Here is a 22061-nt window from a genome sequence, read left to right as displayed (position 1 = left end):
TGGTGCTCACCTGTTTCTCCTTTATTGTTAATAAATCTTAAACCTTCACTGCATCCAAATCATCATTAAACAGAGCTCTGCTATATTAAATTGCCTCCAGAACCTTTTTTTTATATTTTCACTCGATGCGAGGCACAAGATGGCTGCTAACAGTTCCTGATTTGAAGTGTTAGCAGCCAATCAGAGGCAAGCTCGTGCTCGGGAGTTAGGCACCGACCAGATATATAAATATTGTTTCCTTTAATATCTCAAAAGCTACTGAACGAATTTACACAATTTCTACAAAACCACGCTTTCTGGATCAAGACCTTTCTCCCTGCCAAAATTGGCGTCATTACTTTCAGCAGTTTGACCTGAAGCCTTGTCTAAAGTTTCCCATGGAAAATGCATTGGGAAAACACATTTTGACACCCCCTTTTATCTCAACCCCCACCTTGACCAATCACCCCAAAACTTTAAAGATAGGAGCTGATCAAAAAAGAGAAACTTTTTGGAAAATTTCGTAAAGAATTGTCAAACAACAACAAAGTTATAAGCAGATGGAGGGCTCCAGGAGGGGGCCGTGCAATCCCCCTCCAAACATGAGTGAAGCCACCAGACTGCAGGGACCCCAGAGGACCCCCGCAAACCCAGCGAGCCCCAGCTATTATATTTTAAGAAATGCCCCTGGGACCTAGCCCATCCAGGGGTCTCATTAAAATAAAACACGGGAACCCGCAACCCCAGCGTGAATTACAGCGAGTTATTGTTTTTAAAAATGTTTTTGGGCCCTGGGGGTCCTTCTGGGTCCCCATGAGCAGGCCTAGGGGGTCAGGGTCTTTCTACCCTGCCCCTTTTCTTGTTTTCTACCTTTGTTTCTGTGTTTTCTAGCGACTCGCTTCTAGTGAGCCACAAGATGGCTGCCAACACTTCCTTTCCTGGTTTGGAGTGTTGGCAGCCAATCACAGTGAAGCTCGTGCACATGACTTAGGCTTCGCCCAGATATCAACAATTTAATTTTTCTAATTTCTCAGCAACTACTAAACGGATTTACACCATTTAAAAAAAAGGTCGCTTTCTGACCCACACACTCCATTTGTGCCAAACTTAGGGTAATTCTGTTCAGCAGTTTGGGCTGTAGCTCGTCGCAAATTTCCTATGGAAATTAACATTGGAAACCTCCCTTTTTTCTCAGCCCCCCTTGAGGAATCACCCCCAAAAAGTCAGGAAGGAGCTGACTTTGATTGACTTATTTTTTTGAGAATTTCACAAAGATTCGTCAGTTGTTAGCAAATCAAAAAATGCTTTTCCTATGGAAACTAGGTTGTAACTATAACTACAACGATAGCGACCCAACAGTAGGTAATATATTTATGTATATATATATATATATATATATATATATATATATATATATATATATATATATATATATATATATATGTATATATGTATATATATATATATATATATATATATATATATATATATATATATATATATATATATATATATATATATATATATATATATATATATATATATATATATATTTCCACACAAAAGTCGCCCAGATGAAAACACCACTCGCATGAGAGTAAACTCCTTTTTATTTTTCAGGTCACAGCATTCAGGCAGCTTCCCATTTCAAGTTGATTAACTCCGGCCATACGCGTTTCGGGAAACACTTTTCCCTTGTTCACTGGCAAACACGATGTGATGGCTACCTCCAGGGAACATCTATGATAAGTTCAGAGTCCCCGCCCCATTGGGCGTTGGCACAGCAGTGCCTTCTGGTACTCATAGTCCCGTTGGTTTTAACACAGTGGTTGGTGCCGTACTTCGTGTAACAAACAGTCTCTTACCCATGTGGGTTCCTGAACGTGAAGAACACTGCGTGAGCTGTAAGTATCTTCCCGCAAAAAATTGGACTCTCATGCCCTTTCAGTGCATCGATTGATGATGCTGCAGGGCCGCTGCTATGTTTGTGTGGAAATTTTGAGCGGTGAAGCCTAAACCGCGAGAACGCCCCGCCGCATAGCAGCGGCCCTGCAGCATCATCAATCGATGCACTGAAAGGGCATGAGAGTCCATTTTTTGCGGGAAGATACTTACAGTCAACAACAGGGAGGGACGTTGGGGGGACAATATTTATAGGGGTCCAGTGTGCATGTCCCAAAAGCTGAGCAACAATAGATTGCACACAGTTCCCCTGAAGATGGGTGATGGCGTAGTGCGGTGTGCTGTCTTCCTCTCTCCCTCGTGTGCGAGGCGTTAACGTGCCTTAATACAGCAGGGAAGGGTATCCCTTGTCGGAACTAGGGATGCCTCACACAACAGACTGGTTTTACGGCTGTTGTCATGTCACCAGTTAGTCGTATCGTAACATCATCGGCTCCCTGCTCCAGCGTCAAGCCGGCGCTGCAATGCCTGACGGGTAGCACTAAGTGCTACACTCTTGTGGAGATCTTTTGTTCCTATGCCGATAGGTGTAAGGGTGTGAGGGCCCTAGTAGGTGAAGTAGTGAGCGTGAGTGAGGTGAATTAAAACAGGTTGGTATGATCTACGGCTTTGGCTTTAATCATGTAGTACACCACCTGAAGTAAAAACGTGTGAGGGGCAATGGGACTGCAGTAGCTACGAGGAGTCAGTCCCGTTCAACCCTCAGCTGTGAATAGGTCGACATGTTTCATGCCTATATTGGCAATTCTTCAGGACCAAACAAAAGGTGCTCATAAACTTAGTGATTTAACAAGAGGCCCCGCATAAGGCTGAGGCATCAGCAGTATACAACCTGTTGGGTTGTCGAATCCAGCCGGAGAGGGGTTCCTGCGTCAACGGGATACCCTGTGGGAAGAGAAGTAGACTTCAGCTCATGGATCAGGCCCCCCAGTAGGCATATCAGGGGGGTGTATGTTACTTCCCTACCGTGAAGCAATGAATGTTGGAGTGCGGAAGACAGAGTCAGGTAACTACGCATCAAGGGGATAGTGGGTGTCACTTAAAACCGTTGCTGGGTGAAGGGTTTCCAGCAGACATGAAGTGTCTCCAAAAACCAGGTAGGTGTTTGAAGGTATAGGAATACACATAATGATAAAAAATAAATAAAGCATACAAAATACAGAAGTGACAGGATCTAACGCCAGCCGGCGTGTCACTGCACGTGGAGATGGCAGTGCCTCAGGGTACATTAGAACAAGACTACTAGAATAAACGGAAAGGTGAGGGACTTACCCTCAATGGCGGTCGTAGAGGCCCCAAGGCTGCTCCCGTGGGGTCTGCGCAGGTAGGGCAGTAATCTAAAGGGTTTAAGCAGATGGTTTATGATGTATATGGACAGATGCCATCTGGGGATGAGAGAGTGTCCCAACACTGGGGACAGCAAATGGGAGGGGTCGGTCAAGGTACAAGTCCGTGGTGGTCCCAAACAAACATTCCCGGCGTGCTCAGGGCAGTCACACCACCCAGGGCGGTCGCGGCCCGGGGGAGCACCGGGGCGAGGCCGGCTTGGCTCTTCTGTTGACATTGGCCGCTGACCGGTAGGCTGGCTGCCACTCACTCGCAAGCGTGCTGGGGGTATCAAGGGACGCTTCGTGGAGGGCCGAGTCAACCCCCAAACCGGCGGTCGGCATGCCCGTTAAGACGCCACCCGGTGCCCCACCTCTACCGACGACCTCGGAGGGGGCCGACGCCTGAGGTCCCTGAGGGGTGTTTAAGAAGGAAACAGCACCAAGGACCCTACCAGCGTGACCGGGCTCCTGGCGGTCCATGGAGTCGCCTCACCGGAAAGTCTCAGTCCGAGCACCTTACCTCTGCACGGCGGGCTGGTGAACTCTGTACCTAGTCCCACGTCCAGGCGCGCGGAGTCGCTTGAAGCAGCCGTGGTTGTACACTGGTTGGGCACGTAGATAAGGGATAGGGTGGAAGCCGGAGGCGTGTCAGGGACGCGGCTCCGCGTCACGCGGCGCACCGGTATGCCGTCAGAGCGTCAGAGTGTCGGTGCCCGCCGCCATATTGGAGAGGGGTATAGGGAACGGAAAAGAGGTAGCTGGTAATGCAACCGTCTATTCACTAGCACAGCAAGAGATCACTCATGGCTCGGTGTAACAGGTACTGGGTACACCACAGGGCTCTCAGGTGTTAGAACAGCCAGGGTGCACAAAAGAAGGTGGAAATAGTTAGTGGCTCAGTATAAAACACTGCGGTCAGCAGTAGTGTGGACTAAGATAATCCATGCAATAGGTAGTATGGTATACATCGGGGAGCCGGGTGGCTTATGGTGACGCCCCGTGTAATTTGAGACTGTTGGTCAAAAAAATGGATGCAAGCATTGGTCCTGCAGAGGTTGGCGCAGAAACAAGGAGAGATGTGGGACCAGAGCTAGTCGATTGACTGCTGTCATCTGCTTGGTTCTGCTCCAGCGGTATTGGTGTACGCCTGTAATGGGTCTCAGTGGGCCAGTATCAAGGAGGGGACCGGTAGAGTATGGAAGCACACCCTGGGTCAGCCAGATGATGAGACCCTGGTTGGCTGAAGTGTGGGTGGTTCCCACTGGCAGTGAGCACCTATGAGGAAGATCATGAATAGTAAATGCAAATGCGTAGTGAATGCAGAGTGCAATATGACTGTGAAAAACGTCAGTACTGTCATCAGAGAATAGTGATAACAGTCAGATGTATAAGCAGACAAAGGGACAGGGCGTCTATCTGGACAGTGTGTTCCACGGGACAGAATCATTCAAACCCTCAGTGTCTAGATAGAGGCGGTGTACCCATCTTTGCTCCAATCTAAAGAGGGCCTGTTGCTTTAATGAAGGATGCCATTCTAGCACAACCCATTGGATGTCCTCAGCTGCATGCCCCTTCTCTTGACAGTGAGCATATAAACGCGTTTGTGTCTTTCTGCAGCGTACGTTGCTGTTGTGTTCCATAATACGTGTTTTCATGTTTTCACAGGGCGGGTCGTCATCCCAACGTATTTGAGTCCGCAAGGACAGGTGAGTAGATAGATGCAGTTGCTGCTGTTGCAATTGGTGTGTCGGTTCAAACACCATGTGAAGGTATCAGTTAGTTTAACAGTTGTCGTTTTGGTTGTTTGCGGGCACACCACACAGTTGCCACATCGATAATGTCCCGTCACAGGGGGCAGGTCCCACAGGGTGTTCTGCGGACGGATAGTGGTATTCTTAGGTCGGGTGTGGACAAGTTGGTCCTTCAGGCTGCTGGTTCTCTTGAAGGCGAACCGAGGCCGTGGGATGTCTAAGGCCACAGAGTTCAGAATCCCCCAGTGTGCATTCACTGTGCTCTTGATGTAGGGTGAGTTTTTCGTGAAGGAAGTCACACACGTGATTATGTTCTCACTTTCTTTGCTGTGAGTTTCCAGGAGGGATTCTCTATTGTTGTTCTGGGCTCTCTTCATGGAACGTTTCAGAAGTCTGGTGGGGTAGCCCCTGTCTTGGAGTTTGTGCTGAAGGCATCGCGCCTCCCGTTGGTAATCGGAGATGGCAGAACAGTTTCTCCGGAGTCTGAGAAACTGTCCAAACGGTAGACTGTCCCTCAATGCCTTGGTGTGATGGCTCTCGTAGAGTAGGAGGCTATTCCTGTCGGTCTCCTTCTTGTAAAGAGTGGTGGTTATTCCCGTGGGGTCCAGCATGATCCTCAGATCGAGGAACGGTATGGAGTCCTCGGCGATCGTCCCTGTGAATTTCAGAAAGGGATCCTGTTGGTTAATCCAGGAGCAGAAGGCATTGCAGCTCGATCGGTCCCCCTTCCAGAAGATCAGGATGTCGTCTATATAGCGACGCCAAAGGGATAGATTTTCGAGGAACGGGTTGCGTTCGGGGGAGTAGATGAAAAAGTTCTCAAACGTGGCCATGTAAATACAGGCCACGCTCGGAGCGAAGGTCGAACCCATCGATGTCCCCCGGATCTGGTGGTATAGTTGGGTATCGTATTTGAAGAAATTCTCCGTCAGGGCTATGCTGGCCAGTTCCATGATAAATGAGATGGGGGTATGGGAGGTCCACTCCTCTAATCTCAGGGTGGATTCCACTGCCTCTAGAGTGGCCTGTTGTGGTATGTTTGTATATAAGGCTTCCACATCTAGAGTCAGAAGCAGGTCCACATCAGTACTGCCATCCATCTCATCGATGAGGGTGTCTTGGAGGTATGAGGGTATCTTCTTCACTACCGGTTGAAAGAAAAAGTCACAAAACTGTGACAATGGTTCCAGGAGGGAGCCAATGCCGGAGACAATGGGTCTCCCGGGGACCGGTGTGGTGCCTTTGTGGATCTTGGGGAGGGTGTAGAAGTATGGAGTGATGGGCTCCGGAGTTATGAGGAATTCAGCTTCCTTCTTGGTGATCCATTCATTGACTTCTCCTTCGATCACTAGACTCATAATGGATGTCGCCAGGCGTTTGGTCGGATCCACAGAGAGGGGCCTGTAATGAGTGGTGTTCGAAAGCTGTCGTCTGCACTCCAGGTCATAGTCATGGTGGTCTTGTAGGACTGTGGCTCCCCCTTTATCAGCTGGTTTTATCACAATTGCAACGTCATTGCCCAAGGTGATTGAGGCTTGTCTTTCAGCAGTTGACAGGTTTTGGAATTGGTTAATGTGTGGTCTTTGTTTAAGGCTTGAGAGAACTGCTCTCTCGAAAGTCAGGACTTCTGGAGGGACCATCCCATCAGTGGGGGTGAAGGTAGAAGGTTTCCGCAAGCCGGAATCCAGGGTGGGGGGTTGTGTGGTCCCATCGAAGAAGGCTCGTAAGCGTACTTTCCTGAAGAGATTCTTGATCTCAATCATTTCCTGGAAGCTGTCTGGGATAGGGGTGGGAACAAAACCCAAACCCTTCTCCAGGACGCTGGTTTCTGCTGGGGGTCAGAAGTCTCGTGGAGAGATTGACGATCAGGCTCTTCTCCCTCTGGTGGTGAAGCTCCGTGTTTCCATCATGTTCGTTGGTATCGGTTGGTCGGACCACTGGACGCCCTTTTGTCCTCCTCGCTTTCGCCCTCTTCCTCTGCCCCAACCTCTGCCTTGAAAAGGTGGCGGGTTCAGAGGGTAGAATTGAGGCGGACCCTGCGGGAAGAAGGGATACTGCCAGGGCGGTGCCATGTGCGACGGACCGTGGAACATGGGGCCCGGTTGGTATCCTTGGTGCCAATTCGGTTGCTGTTGCACACGGTTGTTCCTTGGGGTTTGACCTCCGCTCGAATCACTGCTAGAGGATCCGCGTCTGTTGTTCGTGTCCGATTTGTCATCTGAGGAGTAGTTGGTCCTCTTGCTCTTGAAATCATCCTTGAGATAAGGATAGACCTTCTCTTTATCAAACTTGGAGATGTCTTTTTGTAATTTGTCTGTCTTCTGCTTCAAGAGATATTCATGATGGTCTGCCATCTCTTGGTTGATGTCTGATAGTTTGGAGGTAAAGGCGGTCTTGCTGTTCTTATTGACAGCACCCTTCATTGTGGCCTCTATGCTCGATATCTTGTCCTGGAGGGCGTCCGCGAGGCGCTTCGCTGTTTGTGATATCAGGAATAGCAGGTCTTTGGTGCACTTCCAGGATACCTGGCACCAGTCCATTTTAAATTGTTTATCTGTCAGGAAAAGTCTGGGGATGATGTTCACTAATAGTCCTTGAGGGGCTATGTTATATCTGAGGTACTCGGTCATCATTAAACCGTGCAGGGTGATCCTTATCAGTTCTTTTTTCAGCTCCGTGCGGGAAGATACTTACAGCTCACGCAGTGTTCTTCACGTTCAGGAACCCACATGGGTAAGAGACTGTTTGTTACACGAAGTACGGCACCAACCACTGTGTTAAAACCAACGGGACTATAAGTACCAGAAGGCACTGCTGTGCCAACGCCCAATGGGGCGGGGACTCTGAACTTATCATAGATGTTCCCTGGAGGTAGCCATCACATCGTGTTTGCCAGTGAACAAGGGAAAAGTGTTTCCCGAAACGCGTATGGCCGGAGTTAATCAACTTGAAATGGGAAGCTGCCTGAATGCTGTGACCTGAAAAATAAAAAGGAGTTTACTCTCATGCGAGTGGTGTTTTCATCTGGGCGACTTTTGTGTGGAAATTTTGAGCGGTGAAGCCTAAACCGCGAGAACGCCCCGCCGCATAGCAGCGGCCCTGCAGCATCATCAATCGATGCACTGAAAGGGCATGAGAGTCCATACTTTTCGGGAAGATACTTACAGCTCACGCAGTGTTCTTCACGTTCAGGAACCCACATGGGTAAGAGACTGTTTGTTACACGAAGTACGGCACCAACCACTGTGTTAAAACCAACGGGACTATGAGTACCAGAAGGCACTGCTGTGCCAACGCCCAATGGGGCGGGGGCTCTGAACTTATCATAGATGTTCCCTGGAGGTAGCCATCACATCGTGTTTGCCAGTGAACAAGGGAAAAGTGTTTCCCGAAACGCGTATGGCCGGAGTTAATCAACTTGAAATGGGAAGCTGCCTGAATGCTGTGACCTGAAAAATAAAAAGAAGTTTACTCTCATGCGAGTGGTGTTTTCATCTGGGCGACTTTTGTGTGGAAATTTTGAGCGGTGAAGCCTAAACCGCGAGAACTCCCCGCCGCATAGCAGCGGCCCTGCAGCATCATCAATCGATGCACTGAAAGGGCATGAGAGTCCATTTTTTGCGGGAAGAGACTTACAGCTCACGCAGTGTTCTTCACGTTCAGGAACCCACATGGGTAAGAGACTGTTTGTTACACGAAGTACGGCACCAACCACTGTGTTAAAACCAACGGGACTATGAGTACCAGAAGGCACTGCTGTGCCAACGCCCAATGGGGCGGGGACTCTGAACTTATCATAGATGTTCCCTGGAGGTAGCCATCACATCGTGTTTGCCAGTGAACAAGGGAAAAGTGTTTCCCGAAACGCGTATGGCCGGAGTTAATCAACTTGAAATGGGAAGCTGCCTGAATGCTGTGACCTGAAAAATAAAAAGGAGTTTACTCTCATGCGAGTGGTGTTTTCATCTGGGCGACTTTTGTGTGGAAATATATATATATATATATATATATATATATATAATGGCCGCCAGTAGGTAGTTATAGTTAGGACCTATTTTCCATAGGCAATCTGCAACATTCTATTTGGAATATCTTTGGGGCTGGTTGATGAATCTTTGCGAAATGTATAAAACTTATGGCCAGCTACAGTCCGCTCCTTTCCTGAAAGTCCCAGGGTGAGTCGTCAAGTGGGGGCGGTGAAAAAGGGGGTCCCAAAACGTGTTTTCCCCATGCAATTTTCCAGAGGGACTGTTAATAGCAGCTACAGCCCAAACTGCTGAATGGAATTACACTAAATTTGGCAGAAAGGTAGACCTTGCTGCAGAGTCGTGCCTTTTGCTTAAATGTTGTAAATCCGTTCTGTAGTTCCTGAGAAAATCACAATTAAAATCACGTATATATCTATGGCTGGCAGCATCATCGCACCCTCCCGATCCTGAGCTGTATGCTAATTGGCTGTCAACACTCCAAATCAGGAAGTGTTGGCAGCCATCTTGTGCCTCAGCAGTACCGAGGCATAAGAAACCTAAGAAAAAAATGTGAAAAACGTGAAAAGAGGGCTGGGTAGAAGCACTCTGACCCCCTAGGTCTGCTCAGGGGGTCCCAGAAAGACCCCCATGGCCCAAATATATATATATATATTTTTAAATCGGCAAAATCCGTGCAGGGTGCGTGGGTCCAGCCGATAAAACGAAGCGCATTCTCCTGCGCTTCAATGCTAATTAGCACCGGGGGGGCCAAGTCCCGGGGGCATGTGGAAAATAAAGTGTGGGGGAGCCCAATCCCCCCCACACTGCCCCAGGGACCGCCACCACTGGGGCAAAGTATAAATATTTACGGGGGCACACAGCCTCCCGCAGCCCCAGGGACCACCAACCCCGGGGCTTAATAGTTTAATGTGTGGGCCTCTAAGGCCCCCGACCCCTGGGGACCGCCACCCCCGGGGCTCATCTTTATTGATATTGCAGGGGGACACACAGTCCCCCCGCAGTCCTGGGGACAGCCACCCCCTGGGCTTTTTAAAAATGTAGAAATACCCTGTGTGGGGGGCTCAAGCCCCCCCACATGCACCGGGGACCGGCACCTCCCCGGTGCACTAAAGATTCAAAATGGGAGGTCCGTGACAGACCCCCCAGCCCCAGGGAACACCACCCCCGGGGCTTTGTAAAATATGGGAGGGGGGCGCGCAGCTACCCTCCTGTAGCCTTGTCCTGGCCCTGGGGACCACCAACCCCAGGGCCGGCTCCTGCAGTGTCCCAGGGTGCCCACCCCCGGGACACTGCTGTTTGCAATGAAAGGGCGGGAGCCTCGCGGCTCCTACCCTGTCATTGCAAACTGCTTTGCTTCAATGTAGCAGGAGCAGGGAAACCTGCTCTCGCTTCAATGAAGCAAAGCAGATTGCTTTTCCACATGGGGAGCAGCATGTTAGCAGCTCTCCATGTGAAAAAGCAGGATGCGAGGAGCCGACTGGGACCGTGGGGGGATTGGGTACCCCCCACGGTCCCCAATGGAGAGGGCCAGCCGCGGCCCGTGGAGGGAGTTGCGGTAGGGCAGACAGGCGGGGCGGGGGAGGGGCAGGGTGGGAGGTGATAAACACCGGAATATGGATGATTGCAGGTAAGTAAACAATAAATGAATAAAACTAATTTCGTTCCGTGCCCTCCATCGTAAAATGCGATGTAGGGTGCGCTACGAAATTAGTTTTATTAATTTAATTGTTTGCTTACCTGCAATCATCTCTATTCCTGTGTTTATCACCCCCACCCTGCCCCTCCCCCGTCCCGCCTGTCTGCCCCACCGCAAATCCCTCCCGGGCCGCGGCTGCTTGGGGCTACAAGTGGCCCAGGAGCCCTCCCCGAAAGTGAAACATTTTAAATTAAAATTAAAATTGAAAGGCCGGCCCCGGGGGACGGGGTCCCTGGGGCCATAAGTGGCCCGGGAGGAGGACCACACAGCCACCCTCCCCAACATTTAAAAGAAAAAAAAAAGGAAAAGGAGATGCCCTGGGGGATGGGTTCCTCGGGCCGATTAAGGCCTCTGGAGGGGGGCCACGCAGCCACCCTCCCCAACATTTAAAAAAAAAAAAAAGAGAAGGCCATGCCCCTATTGAGGCCTTGGGAGGAGAGGCCACGTGGCCCCCTTCCACATTTTTTAAATTAAAGAAAGAAATTAGGGGGCAGGCCCTGGGGGATGGGGCCCTCAGGGCCAAAAAAATTGAAAAAGAAAGGGAGCTATACAACCCCCTTCTTAAAAAAAAAAAAAAAAAAGACTGGCATCGAGCAGGACGCCACGCCCCCTTAAATACTGGGGGTCCCTGGGGGCCAACTAGCCCACCAGGAACCTCCAGGATGCGCCAGGGGGCTGTGTTGCAGAGAGGTGTTCTGAGGCCACGCCCCTTTTTAACCCTCTCTGCAACGCAGCTCTGTGGCGCTTAGTGGAGGCAGCTGATGGGCTAGTTGCACCCCAGGGACCCTTAGGATTCAAGGGGAGTTAATACCCCAACTTAAAACGCACCACGGGGTGCATTTGCACATTGGTGAAGGGAGGGGGCAGGGTCTGAGTTCACATGTGTGCAAACACACCCTATGGTGCGGTTTAAGTTGGGGAATTAATTACTTGACAATCCTGAGGGTCCTTGGGGACCAACTAGCCCACCAGGTACCTCCTGTAACTGCCACAGAGCTGCATTGCAGAGTGTTGTAAAAAGGGGCAAGGCCTCTGAACACTTCTCTGCAACGCAGCCCCCTGGCGCATGCAGGAGGTACCTGATGTTCTAAGTGGCCCCCAGGGACCCACAGGATTGAGGAGGAATTAATTCTCTAACTTAAAACACGCCACAGGGCGTGTTTGCAGACATGTCACTTCAAGCCACGCCCCCTTCCTTCACCACAGTGCAAACGCGCCCGGTAGTGCGTTTTAAGTTGGGGAATTAATTCTCTTTCAATACTGAAGGTCCCAGGGCCAAATAGCCCAACAGGTTTTTCCAGTATGCGCCAGGGAGCTGTGTTGCAAACAAGTGTTCAGAGGTCACGCCCCTTTTTACACCTCTCTGCAATGCAGCTCTGTGGCGCTTATTGGAGGTACCTAGAGGGCTAGTTTGACCCAAGGGACCCTTAGGATTCAAGGGGATTTAATCTCTCAACTTAGAATGGCCACGGCGCGTTTACACAGTGGGGAAGGGAGGGGACGGGGCCTGAGGTGATGTGCTCAAACATGCCCCGTGGTGCGCTTTAAGTTGGGGGAAAATATCTCTTCAATACTGAGGGACCAGGGGTGCTAGGTAGCCCACCAGGTGCTTCCAGGAAGCACCACTGCGCTGCGTTGCAAAGAGGTGGTGCAGGCCGTGCCCCTTTTTACATCTCTCTGCTACGCAGCTCTGTGGCGCGTACTGGAGGTACCTAGTGGGCTACTTGGACCTTAAGGACCCTCAGGATTAAAGGGGAATTATTTCCCCAACTTAAAACGCGTCACAGGGTGTGTTTGCACAGTGGTGAAGGGAGGGGCTGGTGTAGGCAAGTGGCTCTATATATACTGTGCCGAAGTAAAATCAGCCGAACTACGAATTCCGATTTACTCACCAGTTATCAGGAGAGCCCTCAGTGCTGCATCTTTGAGCCCTGTACTGATCCTGAAAAGTAATTTTAACCGTACTTACTAGTAACTTGAATGTCCTTCCATAGGATAACATTGCCTGCTTTTTGCTGAAAAAGTTTCTAAGTGTCAATTTTTGAAACTTTAAAATATTCCTCTAATATCAGCCGAACTACGAATTCCAATTTACTCACCTGTTATCAGGAGATACCTCAGTGCTGCATCTTTGAGCCCAGTACTGATCCTGAAAAGTAGCTCTAACCGTACTTACCAGTAACTTGAATTTCCTTCTATAGGCTAACATTGACTGGTTTCACTTGGAAATTCTTCTAAGTGTGGAATTTTGGAACTTACAAATATTCCTCTAAAATCAGCCGAACTATGAATTCCCATTTACTCGCCTGTTATCAGGAGAGACCTCAGTGCTGCATTTTCGAGCCCATTACTGATCCTGAAAAGTAATTCTAACCGTACTTATCAGTAACTTGAATTTCATTCCATCGGCTAACATTGACTGGTTTCACTTGGAAATTTTTGTAAGTGTGGAGTTTTGATACTTTAAAATATTGATGTAAAATCAGCCGAACTACGAATTCCGATTTAATCACCTGTTATAAGGAGAGACTTCAGTGCTGCATCTTTGAGCTCAGTACTGATCCTGAAAAGTAATTCTAACCGTACTTACCATTAACTTGAATTTCCTTCGACACAATATCATTGCCTGCTTTTTGCTGAAAAAGTTTTCAAGTGTGGGGTTTTAGAACTTTAAAATATTCCTCTAAAATCAGCCGAACTACGAATTCCGATTTACTCACCTGTTATCAGGAGAGACCTCAGTGCTGCATCTTTGAGCCCAGTACTGATCCTGAAAAGTAATTCTAACCGTGCTTACCAGTAACTTGTATTTCCTTCCATAGGACATCATTGCCTGCTATATAAAATATATATAAATATATTAAAAAAATATAAAATAAAAAAAACAATATTAGAATTTCAATATATTTTAAAACATTCTTTTTCAATCTATATTAAAAATATGTAATGTAATTTAACAAATACAGTATCTAAAAATAAATAGTTTTAAAAAATGTAGTAGATCAGTATCAAAAAAATAAATATAACAATTAATACATTTAAAATTTGTCATTTACAAAACCTTTGAAATTCACTGAAAAACCCATAGGTTTCAGACATGTTATAGTTAGGAATTAGCATTTAAAAAACCTTAGAAATTCTCTGAAAAAAACATGGGTTTTAGGGTGTTATAGTTAGCTGAACATTTCACTTATACAAAACCTTTGAAATTACTCTGTTATAGTTAGTTGCACTAACTATAACTCGCGCGCCCCAGTCCACTGGTGATGATGTTACATATTACATCATTCATGACATGGTCAGTGACATCACTGATGACATCACTGTTGACATCTCAAATGACATCACTGATGACATTACTGAAGACATCATCCACGTGACAATCTGATACATCTCATCATATACTTATATAACCTTTCAACACTCATTATAAAATATGGAGTACCATATTTGAAACCATTGACACACCAATACAAGTTTCAAGTGATTTATGTATCTACACACACATCTAAACACTTACCTATAGATTCACTCATACATGCTAACAAACATCAATAGAACACTATTAAATATACTGATACACCTACATCAACGTTACACACCAGCACACATCCTATTCACTTATGCAGTCATCCTACTCACTTATGCAAACAATTGCTCATACTTATATTTAGTAAGCTACACACTTATACAAACACCACTTTATATATTCATATAGATAGTAACTCATACTTAGGGGCCGATTAGGATGGCGGCCGGACTTGCGTCCGTCCGCCACCCCTGAGTAGGAGGGACCGTCCGCATGGGCAGCGGCGGTCCCTCCATGGCAATTAGGATGTGACCGCCACCCTGGCGGTCACATCCTGTATGTTTTACATTGCGGCGGGTGCAGCTTGAAGCAGCACCCGCCGCAATGTAAAAAACGAAAGCTGTGCATTTGCATGCACAAAGCGGCAGGCACCGGGCGGTGCCTGCCGCTTCGTGCACGCAAAGGCAGGGGGGTACCATAGGTACCCCCCATGTGCACCCCCCACGCAACCTTCACCCAGGGGGCCCGCAACGGGCCCCCAAAGTGATTGTCCGTATGCTTTTCCACGGCGGAAAAGCCGCCGCGGAAAAGCATTACTTTCCCTACATCCTAATATGGCTGGCGGTGTCTGATAGACACCGCCAGCCATGTTAGTGCTTTTCCGCCGTGGTCGCCTTCCGACCGCGGCGGAAAAGCGGCGGACACATTGTGAGACCCACCAGCCATCCTGATTTGGCGGTGGGTCTTTCAGGCCTCCTCGGCGGATTTCCCGCATACTCCGGGCCGGCGGTGGCTTCCGCCGGCCCGGAGTATGCGGAAAATCCGCCATCTTAATGACCCCCTTAGTGTGTTATAAAATCACTATTATTAGTATACAGTTTTCGATACAGTCACTCATACAATCACTGAGTCTTATGTATACTTATTTATATACAACAATTGTCACATACACTGCCTTTTATATTTCTACTTTGTTGGACATGCATCATTGAGAAATATATTTACTCATCACCACACCCATAAAGAGATTCACTCACCCAAACAACTGTTTCCACATACAGTCTTAACCTCATATACCTACTAAATCAACTATTTACACATCTTTGGACATTCACACACCTCCCACTCAACCACAAACACATTCACTATCCCATACAAAAACTCACTTAACTAATTAATAACTAATATAGACTTTCACATAGCTAGTAACCAACGTATGTAGTAGTTTACACAACAAGAGATAGAGTGATGCAGATATTCACACAGTTTAATCACTATCCCATATATTTAGTGAGACACTTTAAATTAATCACTTAGACAGTCAATCACAGTGCTACTAAATCCTCCATCCAGACACTTATACATCCACTCAGTCTTCAATGCAGATTGATATATATATAATACTTATTTGAATATCGAACCAAACCACATTCACTGGATGATGTCATCAGTGATGTCATCAGTTATGTCACTGACCATGTCATGAATTATGTGACATCATCAGCAGTGGATTGCGGGTGCACGAGTTATAGTTAGTACAACTAACTATAACGGAGGAATTTCAATGGTTTTGTACGAGTGAAATGTCCAGCTAACTATAACACTCCTAAAACCTATGGTTTTTTCAGTGAATATGTATATATATATATATATATATATATATATATATATATATATATATGCTGCAAGGCTCGTCTTCAAGGAGACGAAAAGACGAGGAAGACCCAGGTTCGGTGCAAATTTAAATATTTATTTTTGTGCTTGCCATATCGTCACGACGCGTTTCGGCAGATCCCTGCCTTGATCACATGACCTTTTATTTTTTTTCCCACCAAATGTTTCCCGGTATAGAGGGCACACTTCACACAGCCAGTGCGAGTTGCAGGGATGGGCTTTCCCTGGTATTTAATTTTTCACCAAAAGAATGAAACTCGCACTCATCCAGGGTCAAGTTTTAGCAGGTTTTAATTAAATGCCATTACAGCACACAGCACTCTGCTCCACCTACGCGTTTCGATCTTGCGATCTTGCTCACGGTAACCGTGAACCTGGATGAGTGCGAGTTTGATTCTTTTGGTGAAAAAAAAATAAAAAATATATATATATATATATATATATATATATATATATATATATATATATATATATATATATATATATATATATATATATATATATATATATATATATATTACGTACTGGCAATTGCCAGTAGGTATATATAGTTAGGATTGTTTTCCATAGGGAAATCGCAACATTCTATTTTGAATAACTTTGGCGCTGGTTGAGGAATCTTCCTGAAATTTTCCTTCACTTTGCCTCGCGGCGCTCCGCTCCTTCCCTGCAAGTTTGGGGGGGATTCGTCAAGCGGGGTCCAAGATAAAAGGGGGGTCCCAAAACGTGTTTTCCCCATGTTAATTTCCATAGGGCGGTTGGACTAACTTTTAGTCCGAACGGCTGAATGGTTTTCCACCAAACTTGGCAAAATTGTAGGGACTGGTAGCCCGATGTGCCTTTGCTATGTCTCAAGATATGTGCTCCAGTGGTTTTTACGAAAATTAACTTTGAAAAAATATATATTGGGCTACATTGGGCTGTATATATGTTAGAGCCCAAATGTAGCCCAATGTAGCCCAATGTAGCCCAATGTAGCCCAAAGATGGCCACCAGAGACAAAAAAAACAAATGTAGCCCAAATATCAGCCAGATGTAGCCCAACTGTAGCCCAATGACAAAATGTCCCAGAGTCTTCTAAAGAACAACTAGAGCGCTAACAGTCTTACTTATGACAAAAGTATGGCACACCTGAAGTCATCTTGATTGGAATAAAGTGTTAACACTTAAAACATTTAATTTGCAAAGGAACAAAATGAGGGGGGTTCATTTTGCCATAGAAATTATGATTAGTGCCGAAGAAAGAAAAATTAGGGCACATTTTGAGTGACTTCTCAAATCCTCTTATATTTCATTAAAAAATTCTGATATGCCGTCTCCCAAGATGGCCACCAAAGACAAAAGAGCCCAAATGTAGCCCAAATATCAGCCAGATGTAGCCCAACTATAGCCCAATGACAGAATGTCCCAGAGCGTTCTAAAGAACAACTAGAACGCTAACAGTCTTACTTATGACAAAAGTATGGCACACCTGAAGTCATCTTGATTGGAATAAAGTGGTAACACTTAATACATTTAATTTGAAATGGAACAAAACGAGGGGTTTCATTTTGCCATAGAAATTTTATATTACCTACTGGCGATAGCCAGTAGGTATATATAGTTAGGATTGTTTTCCATAGGGAAATCGCAACATTCTATTGGGAATAACTTTGGCGCCGGTTGAGGAATCTTCCTGAAATTTTCCTTCACTTTGCCTCGCGGCGCTCCGCTCCTTCCCTGAAAGTTTGAGGGGGGGATTCGACAAGCGGGGCCGAGATAAAAGGGGCGTCCCAAAACGTGTTTTCCCCATGTTAATTTCCATAGGGCGGTTGGACTCACTTTTAGCCCGAACGGCTGAATGGTTTTCCACCAAACTTGGCAAAATTGTAGGGACTGGTAGCCCGATGTGCCTTTGCTATGTCTCAAGATATGTGCTCCAGTGGTTTTTACGAAAATTAACTTTGAAAAAATATATATTGGGCTCATTGGGCTGTATATATGTTAGAGCCCAAATGTAGCCCAATGTAGCCCAATGTAGCCCAATGTAGCCCAATGTAGCCCAAAGATGGCCACCAGAGACAAAAAAAAACAAATGTAGCCCAAATATCAGCCAGATGTAGCCCAACTATAGCCCAATGACAAAATGTCCCAGAGTCTTCTAAAGAACAACTAGAGCGCTAACAGTCTTACTTATGACAAAAATATGGCACACCTGAAGTCATCTTGATTGGAATAAAGTGTTAACACTTAAAACATTTAATTTGCAAAGGAACAAAATGAGGGGGGTTCATTTTGCCATAGAAATTATGATTAGTGCCGAAGAAAGAAAAATTAGGGCACATTTTGAGTGACTTCTCAAATCCTCTTATATTTCACTAAAAAATTCTGATATGCCGTCTCCCAAGATGACCACCAAAGACAAAAGAGCCCAAATGTAGCCCAAATATCAGCCAGATGTAGCCCAACTATAGCCCAATTACAGAATGTCCCAGAGTGTTCTAAAGAACAACTAGAACGCTAACAGTCTTACTTATGACAAAAGTATGGCACACCTGCAGTCATCTTGATTGGAATAAAGTGGTAACACTTAATACATTTAATTTGAAAAGGAACAAAACAAGGGGTTTCATTTTGCCATAGAAATTTTATATTACCTACTGGCGATAGCCAGTAGGTATATATAGTTAGGATTGTTTTCCATAGGGAAATCGCAACATTCTATTGGGAATAACTTTGGCGCCGGTTGAGGAATCTTCCTGAAATTTTCCTTCACTTTGCCTCGCGGCGCTCCGCTCCTTCCCTGAAAGTTTGAGGGGGGGATTCGACAAGCGGGGGCCGAGATAAAAGGGGCGTCCCAAAACGTGTTTTCCCCATGTTAATTTCCATAGGGCGGTTGGACTCACTTTTAGCCCGAACGGCTGAATGGTTTTCCACCAAACTTGGCAAAATTGTAGGGGCTGGTAGCCCGATGTGCCTTTGCTATGTCTCAAGATATGTGCTCCAGTGGTTTTTACGAAAATTAACTTTGAAAAAATATATATTGGGCTGTATATATGTTAGAGCCCAAATGTAGCCCAATGTAGCCCAATGTAGCCCAATGTAGCCCAAAGATGGCCACCAGAGACAAAAAAAAACAAATGTAGCCCAAATATCAGCCAGATGTAGCCCAACTATAGCCCAATGACAAAATGTCCCAGAGTCTTCTAAAGAACAACTAGAGCGCTAACAGTCTTACTTATGACAAAAATATGGCACACCTGAAGTCATCTTGATTGGAATAAAGTGTTAACACTTAAAACATTTAATTTGCAAAGGAACAAAATGAGGGGGGTTCATTTTGCCATAGAAATTATGATTAGTGCCGAAGAAAGAAAAATTAGGGCACATTTTGAGTGACTTCTCAAATCCTCTTATATTTCATTAAAAAATTCTGATATGCCGTCTCCCAAGATGACCACCAAAGACAAAAGAGCCCAAATATCAGCCAGATGTAGCCCAACTATAGCCCAATTACAGAATGTCCCAGAGTGTTCTAAAGAACAACTAGAACGCTAACAGTCTTACTTATGACAAAAGTATGGCACACCTGCAGTCATCTTGATTGGAATAAAGTGGTAACACTTAATACATTTAATTTGAAAAGGAACAAAACAAGGGGTTTCATTTTGCCATAGAAATTTTATATTACCTACTGGCGATAGCCAGTAGGTATATATAGTTAGGATTGTTTTCCATAGGGAAATCGCAACATTCTATTGGGAATAACTTTGGCGCCGGTTGAGGAATCTTCCTGAAATTTTCTTTAACTTTGCCTCGCGGCGCTCCGCTCCTTCCCGGAAAGTTTGGGGGGGATTCGTCAAGCGGGGGCCGAGATAAAAGGGGTTCCCAAAACGTGTTTTCCCCATGTTAATTTCCATAGGGCGGTTGGACTCACTTTTAGCCCGAACGGCTGAATGGTTTTCCACCAAACTTGGCAAAATTGTAGGGACTGGTAGCCCGATGTGCCTTTGCTATGTCTCAAGATATGTGCTCCAGTGGTTTTTACGAAAATTAACTTTGAAAAAATATATATTGGGCTACATTGGGCTATATATATGTTAGAGCCCAAATGTAGCCCAATGTAGCCCAATGTAGCCCAAAGATGGCCACCAGAGACAAAAAAAAAAACAAATGTAGCCCAAATATCAGCCAGATGTAGCCCAACTATAGCCCAATGACAAAATGTCCCAGACTCTTCTAAAGAACAACTAGAGCGCTAACAGTCTTACTTATGACAAAAGTATGGCACACCTGAAGTCATCTTGATTGGAATAAAGTGTTTACACTTAAAACATTTAATTTGCAAAGGAACAAAATGAGGGGGTTCATTTTGCCTTTGAAATTATGATTAGTGCTGAAGAAAGAAAAATTAGGGCACATTTTGAGTGACTTCTCAAATCCTCTTATATTTCATTAAAAAAATTCTGATATGCCGTCTCCCAAGAAGGCCACCAAAGACAAAAGAGCCCAAATGTAGCCCAAATATCAGCCAGATGTAGCCCAACTATAGCCCAATGACAGAATGTCCCAGAGTGTTCTAAAGAACAACTAGAACGCTAACAGTCTTACTAATGACAAAAGTATGGCACACCTGAAGTCATCTTTTTTTTTTTTATTGACAATTTTACATCACATTTTACCCCCCCCCCCCCCCGCACCAGAGAATATCCTTTAACAATAGGTATACTTATACATCTTATAAAAGAACATATTTAGGGAAGAAACAACCAAAAAGTACCCAACTTAAGATGAGATTCAATATAATAGAATCAGTAAAACACAAATTAACAAAGAAACGAAACGAGCTTGGATGCACAATCATCAGAAAAACTAAAGGGCAACCGAAAACGAGAACAGAAATCGTCAAAAGCGGGGAGACAATGATAAAACCACCAGAAAGGGCAAAAACAGGAAACATGAGTACAGTCATGAGTACATATTGACCCCTCTAGTTGTTCGCCCCTCTAGATATTTGACATCCTGCTTTTCCACTCTGCGATAGGCTTCCATAACTGTAAACCAAGTACTCTACCCTTTTTCCCCCTTCTGGCGTAGATAGCTTTCTCTAGGTTGTGAATGCACAGTAACCTAGCCAACCAATGCTGAAACGGTGGAGGTGTCTTATCTTTCCAAGCAGTTGCTATACATAGGCGTAGAACTGCCATAGCTATAAATATAAAGCCCTCATTTAGATATTGCAAATTACTCCCTTCTACTCCTAATAATATTATTTCTGGTGTCAGCTTCAATTTAAATGCCAATGATTTATCAAAGAATGACTCAATACTTTCTATCAATGGCGAGAGGTTTGGACACCCCGCAAACATATGCAGTATATCTGCCTCCGTACTGTCGCATCTTGGGCATCTGATCCCCTGTGTACCTCCCCACTGGGCGATTCTGGCTGGGGTGTAATACAATTTATAGATCGTCTTATAATGTTGTACCTGCAATGCCGCTGAGCAAAGAGTTTCCCTTCCTAACTTTAGCGACTTTAAGAATATTCCCTCTGATGCTCCTAGGGCTTCCCTCCATTTAGTCTCATATCTCTCCAAATCATCCCCTCGATGCTCTATAAGTTCTGCATATAATCTTTTAATTGTACAAAATTCTGCCTCCTCAATCATCTGCAAAATCGAATTTGCTTTAAACCCCACCGTTCCCCCCTGTTTATTACCTAGGAAGCTTCTTATTTGCAGATATTTAAAAAAACTCCTACTGCTCACCCCAAATTCCTGCTGGATTTCTGTAAATTGCCGTATCCCTGATTCACCTATTAAATTCCCCATTTTTTAAATTCCTGACTGAGCCCATTCCCTAAATATAGTGTCGGCAAATATTTCAGATGGCAGCGTGGGATCCTCTATTATTCTAGTATATGCATGAAATCTGCCTAGGCCAAAGCTTTTTTTAAATGATTTCCATATTTTATCTGCCGCTTCTAGTGTCTTAAACCTAGTTTGGTTGAAATAACTTGGCTCCGAAAATCTAATTAAGGCATTATTTGTCTCGTCACCAAGAATTATCCCGTACACCTCTGACGACCCTGTAGGGTATTCCGTTTCCCTCTCAGCAAGCCAGTCATTTGTTGTATTGCTGCCGCCCAATAGTACATTTTTATATCTGGTAATG

The sequence above is a fragment of the Lissotriton helveticus genome, chromosome 7, assembly GCF_964261635.1.
Source record: "Lissotriton helveticus chromosome 7, aLisHel1.1, whole genome shotgun sequence".
In the NCBI taxonomy this organism is placed as follows: domain Eukaryota; kingdom Metazoa; phylum Chordata; class Amphibia; order Caudata; family Salamandridae; genus Lissotriton; species Lissotriton helveticus.
The sequence above is the reverse complement of the archived record's forward strand: the minus strand, read 5'-3'. Positions refer to the sequence as shown.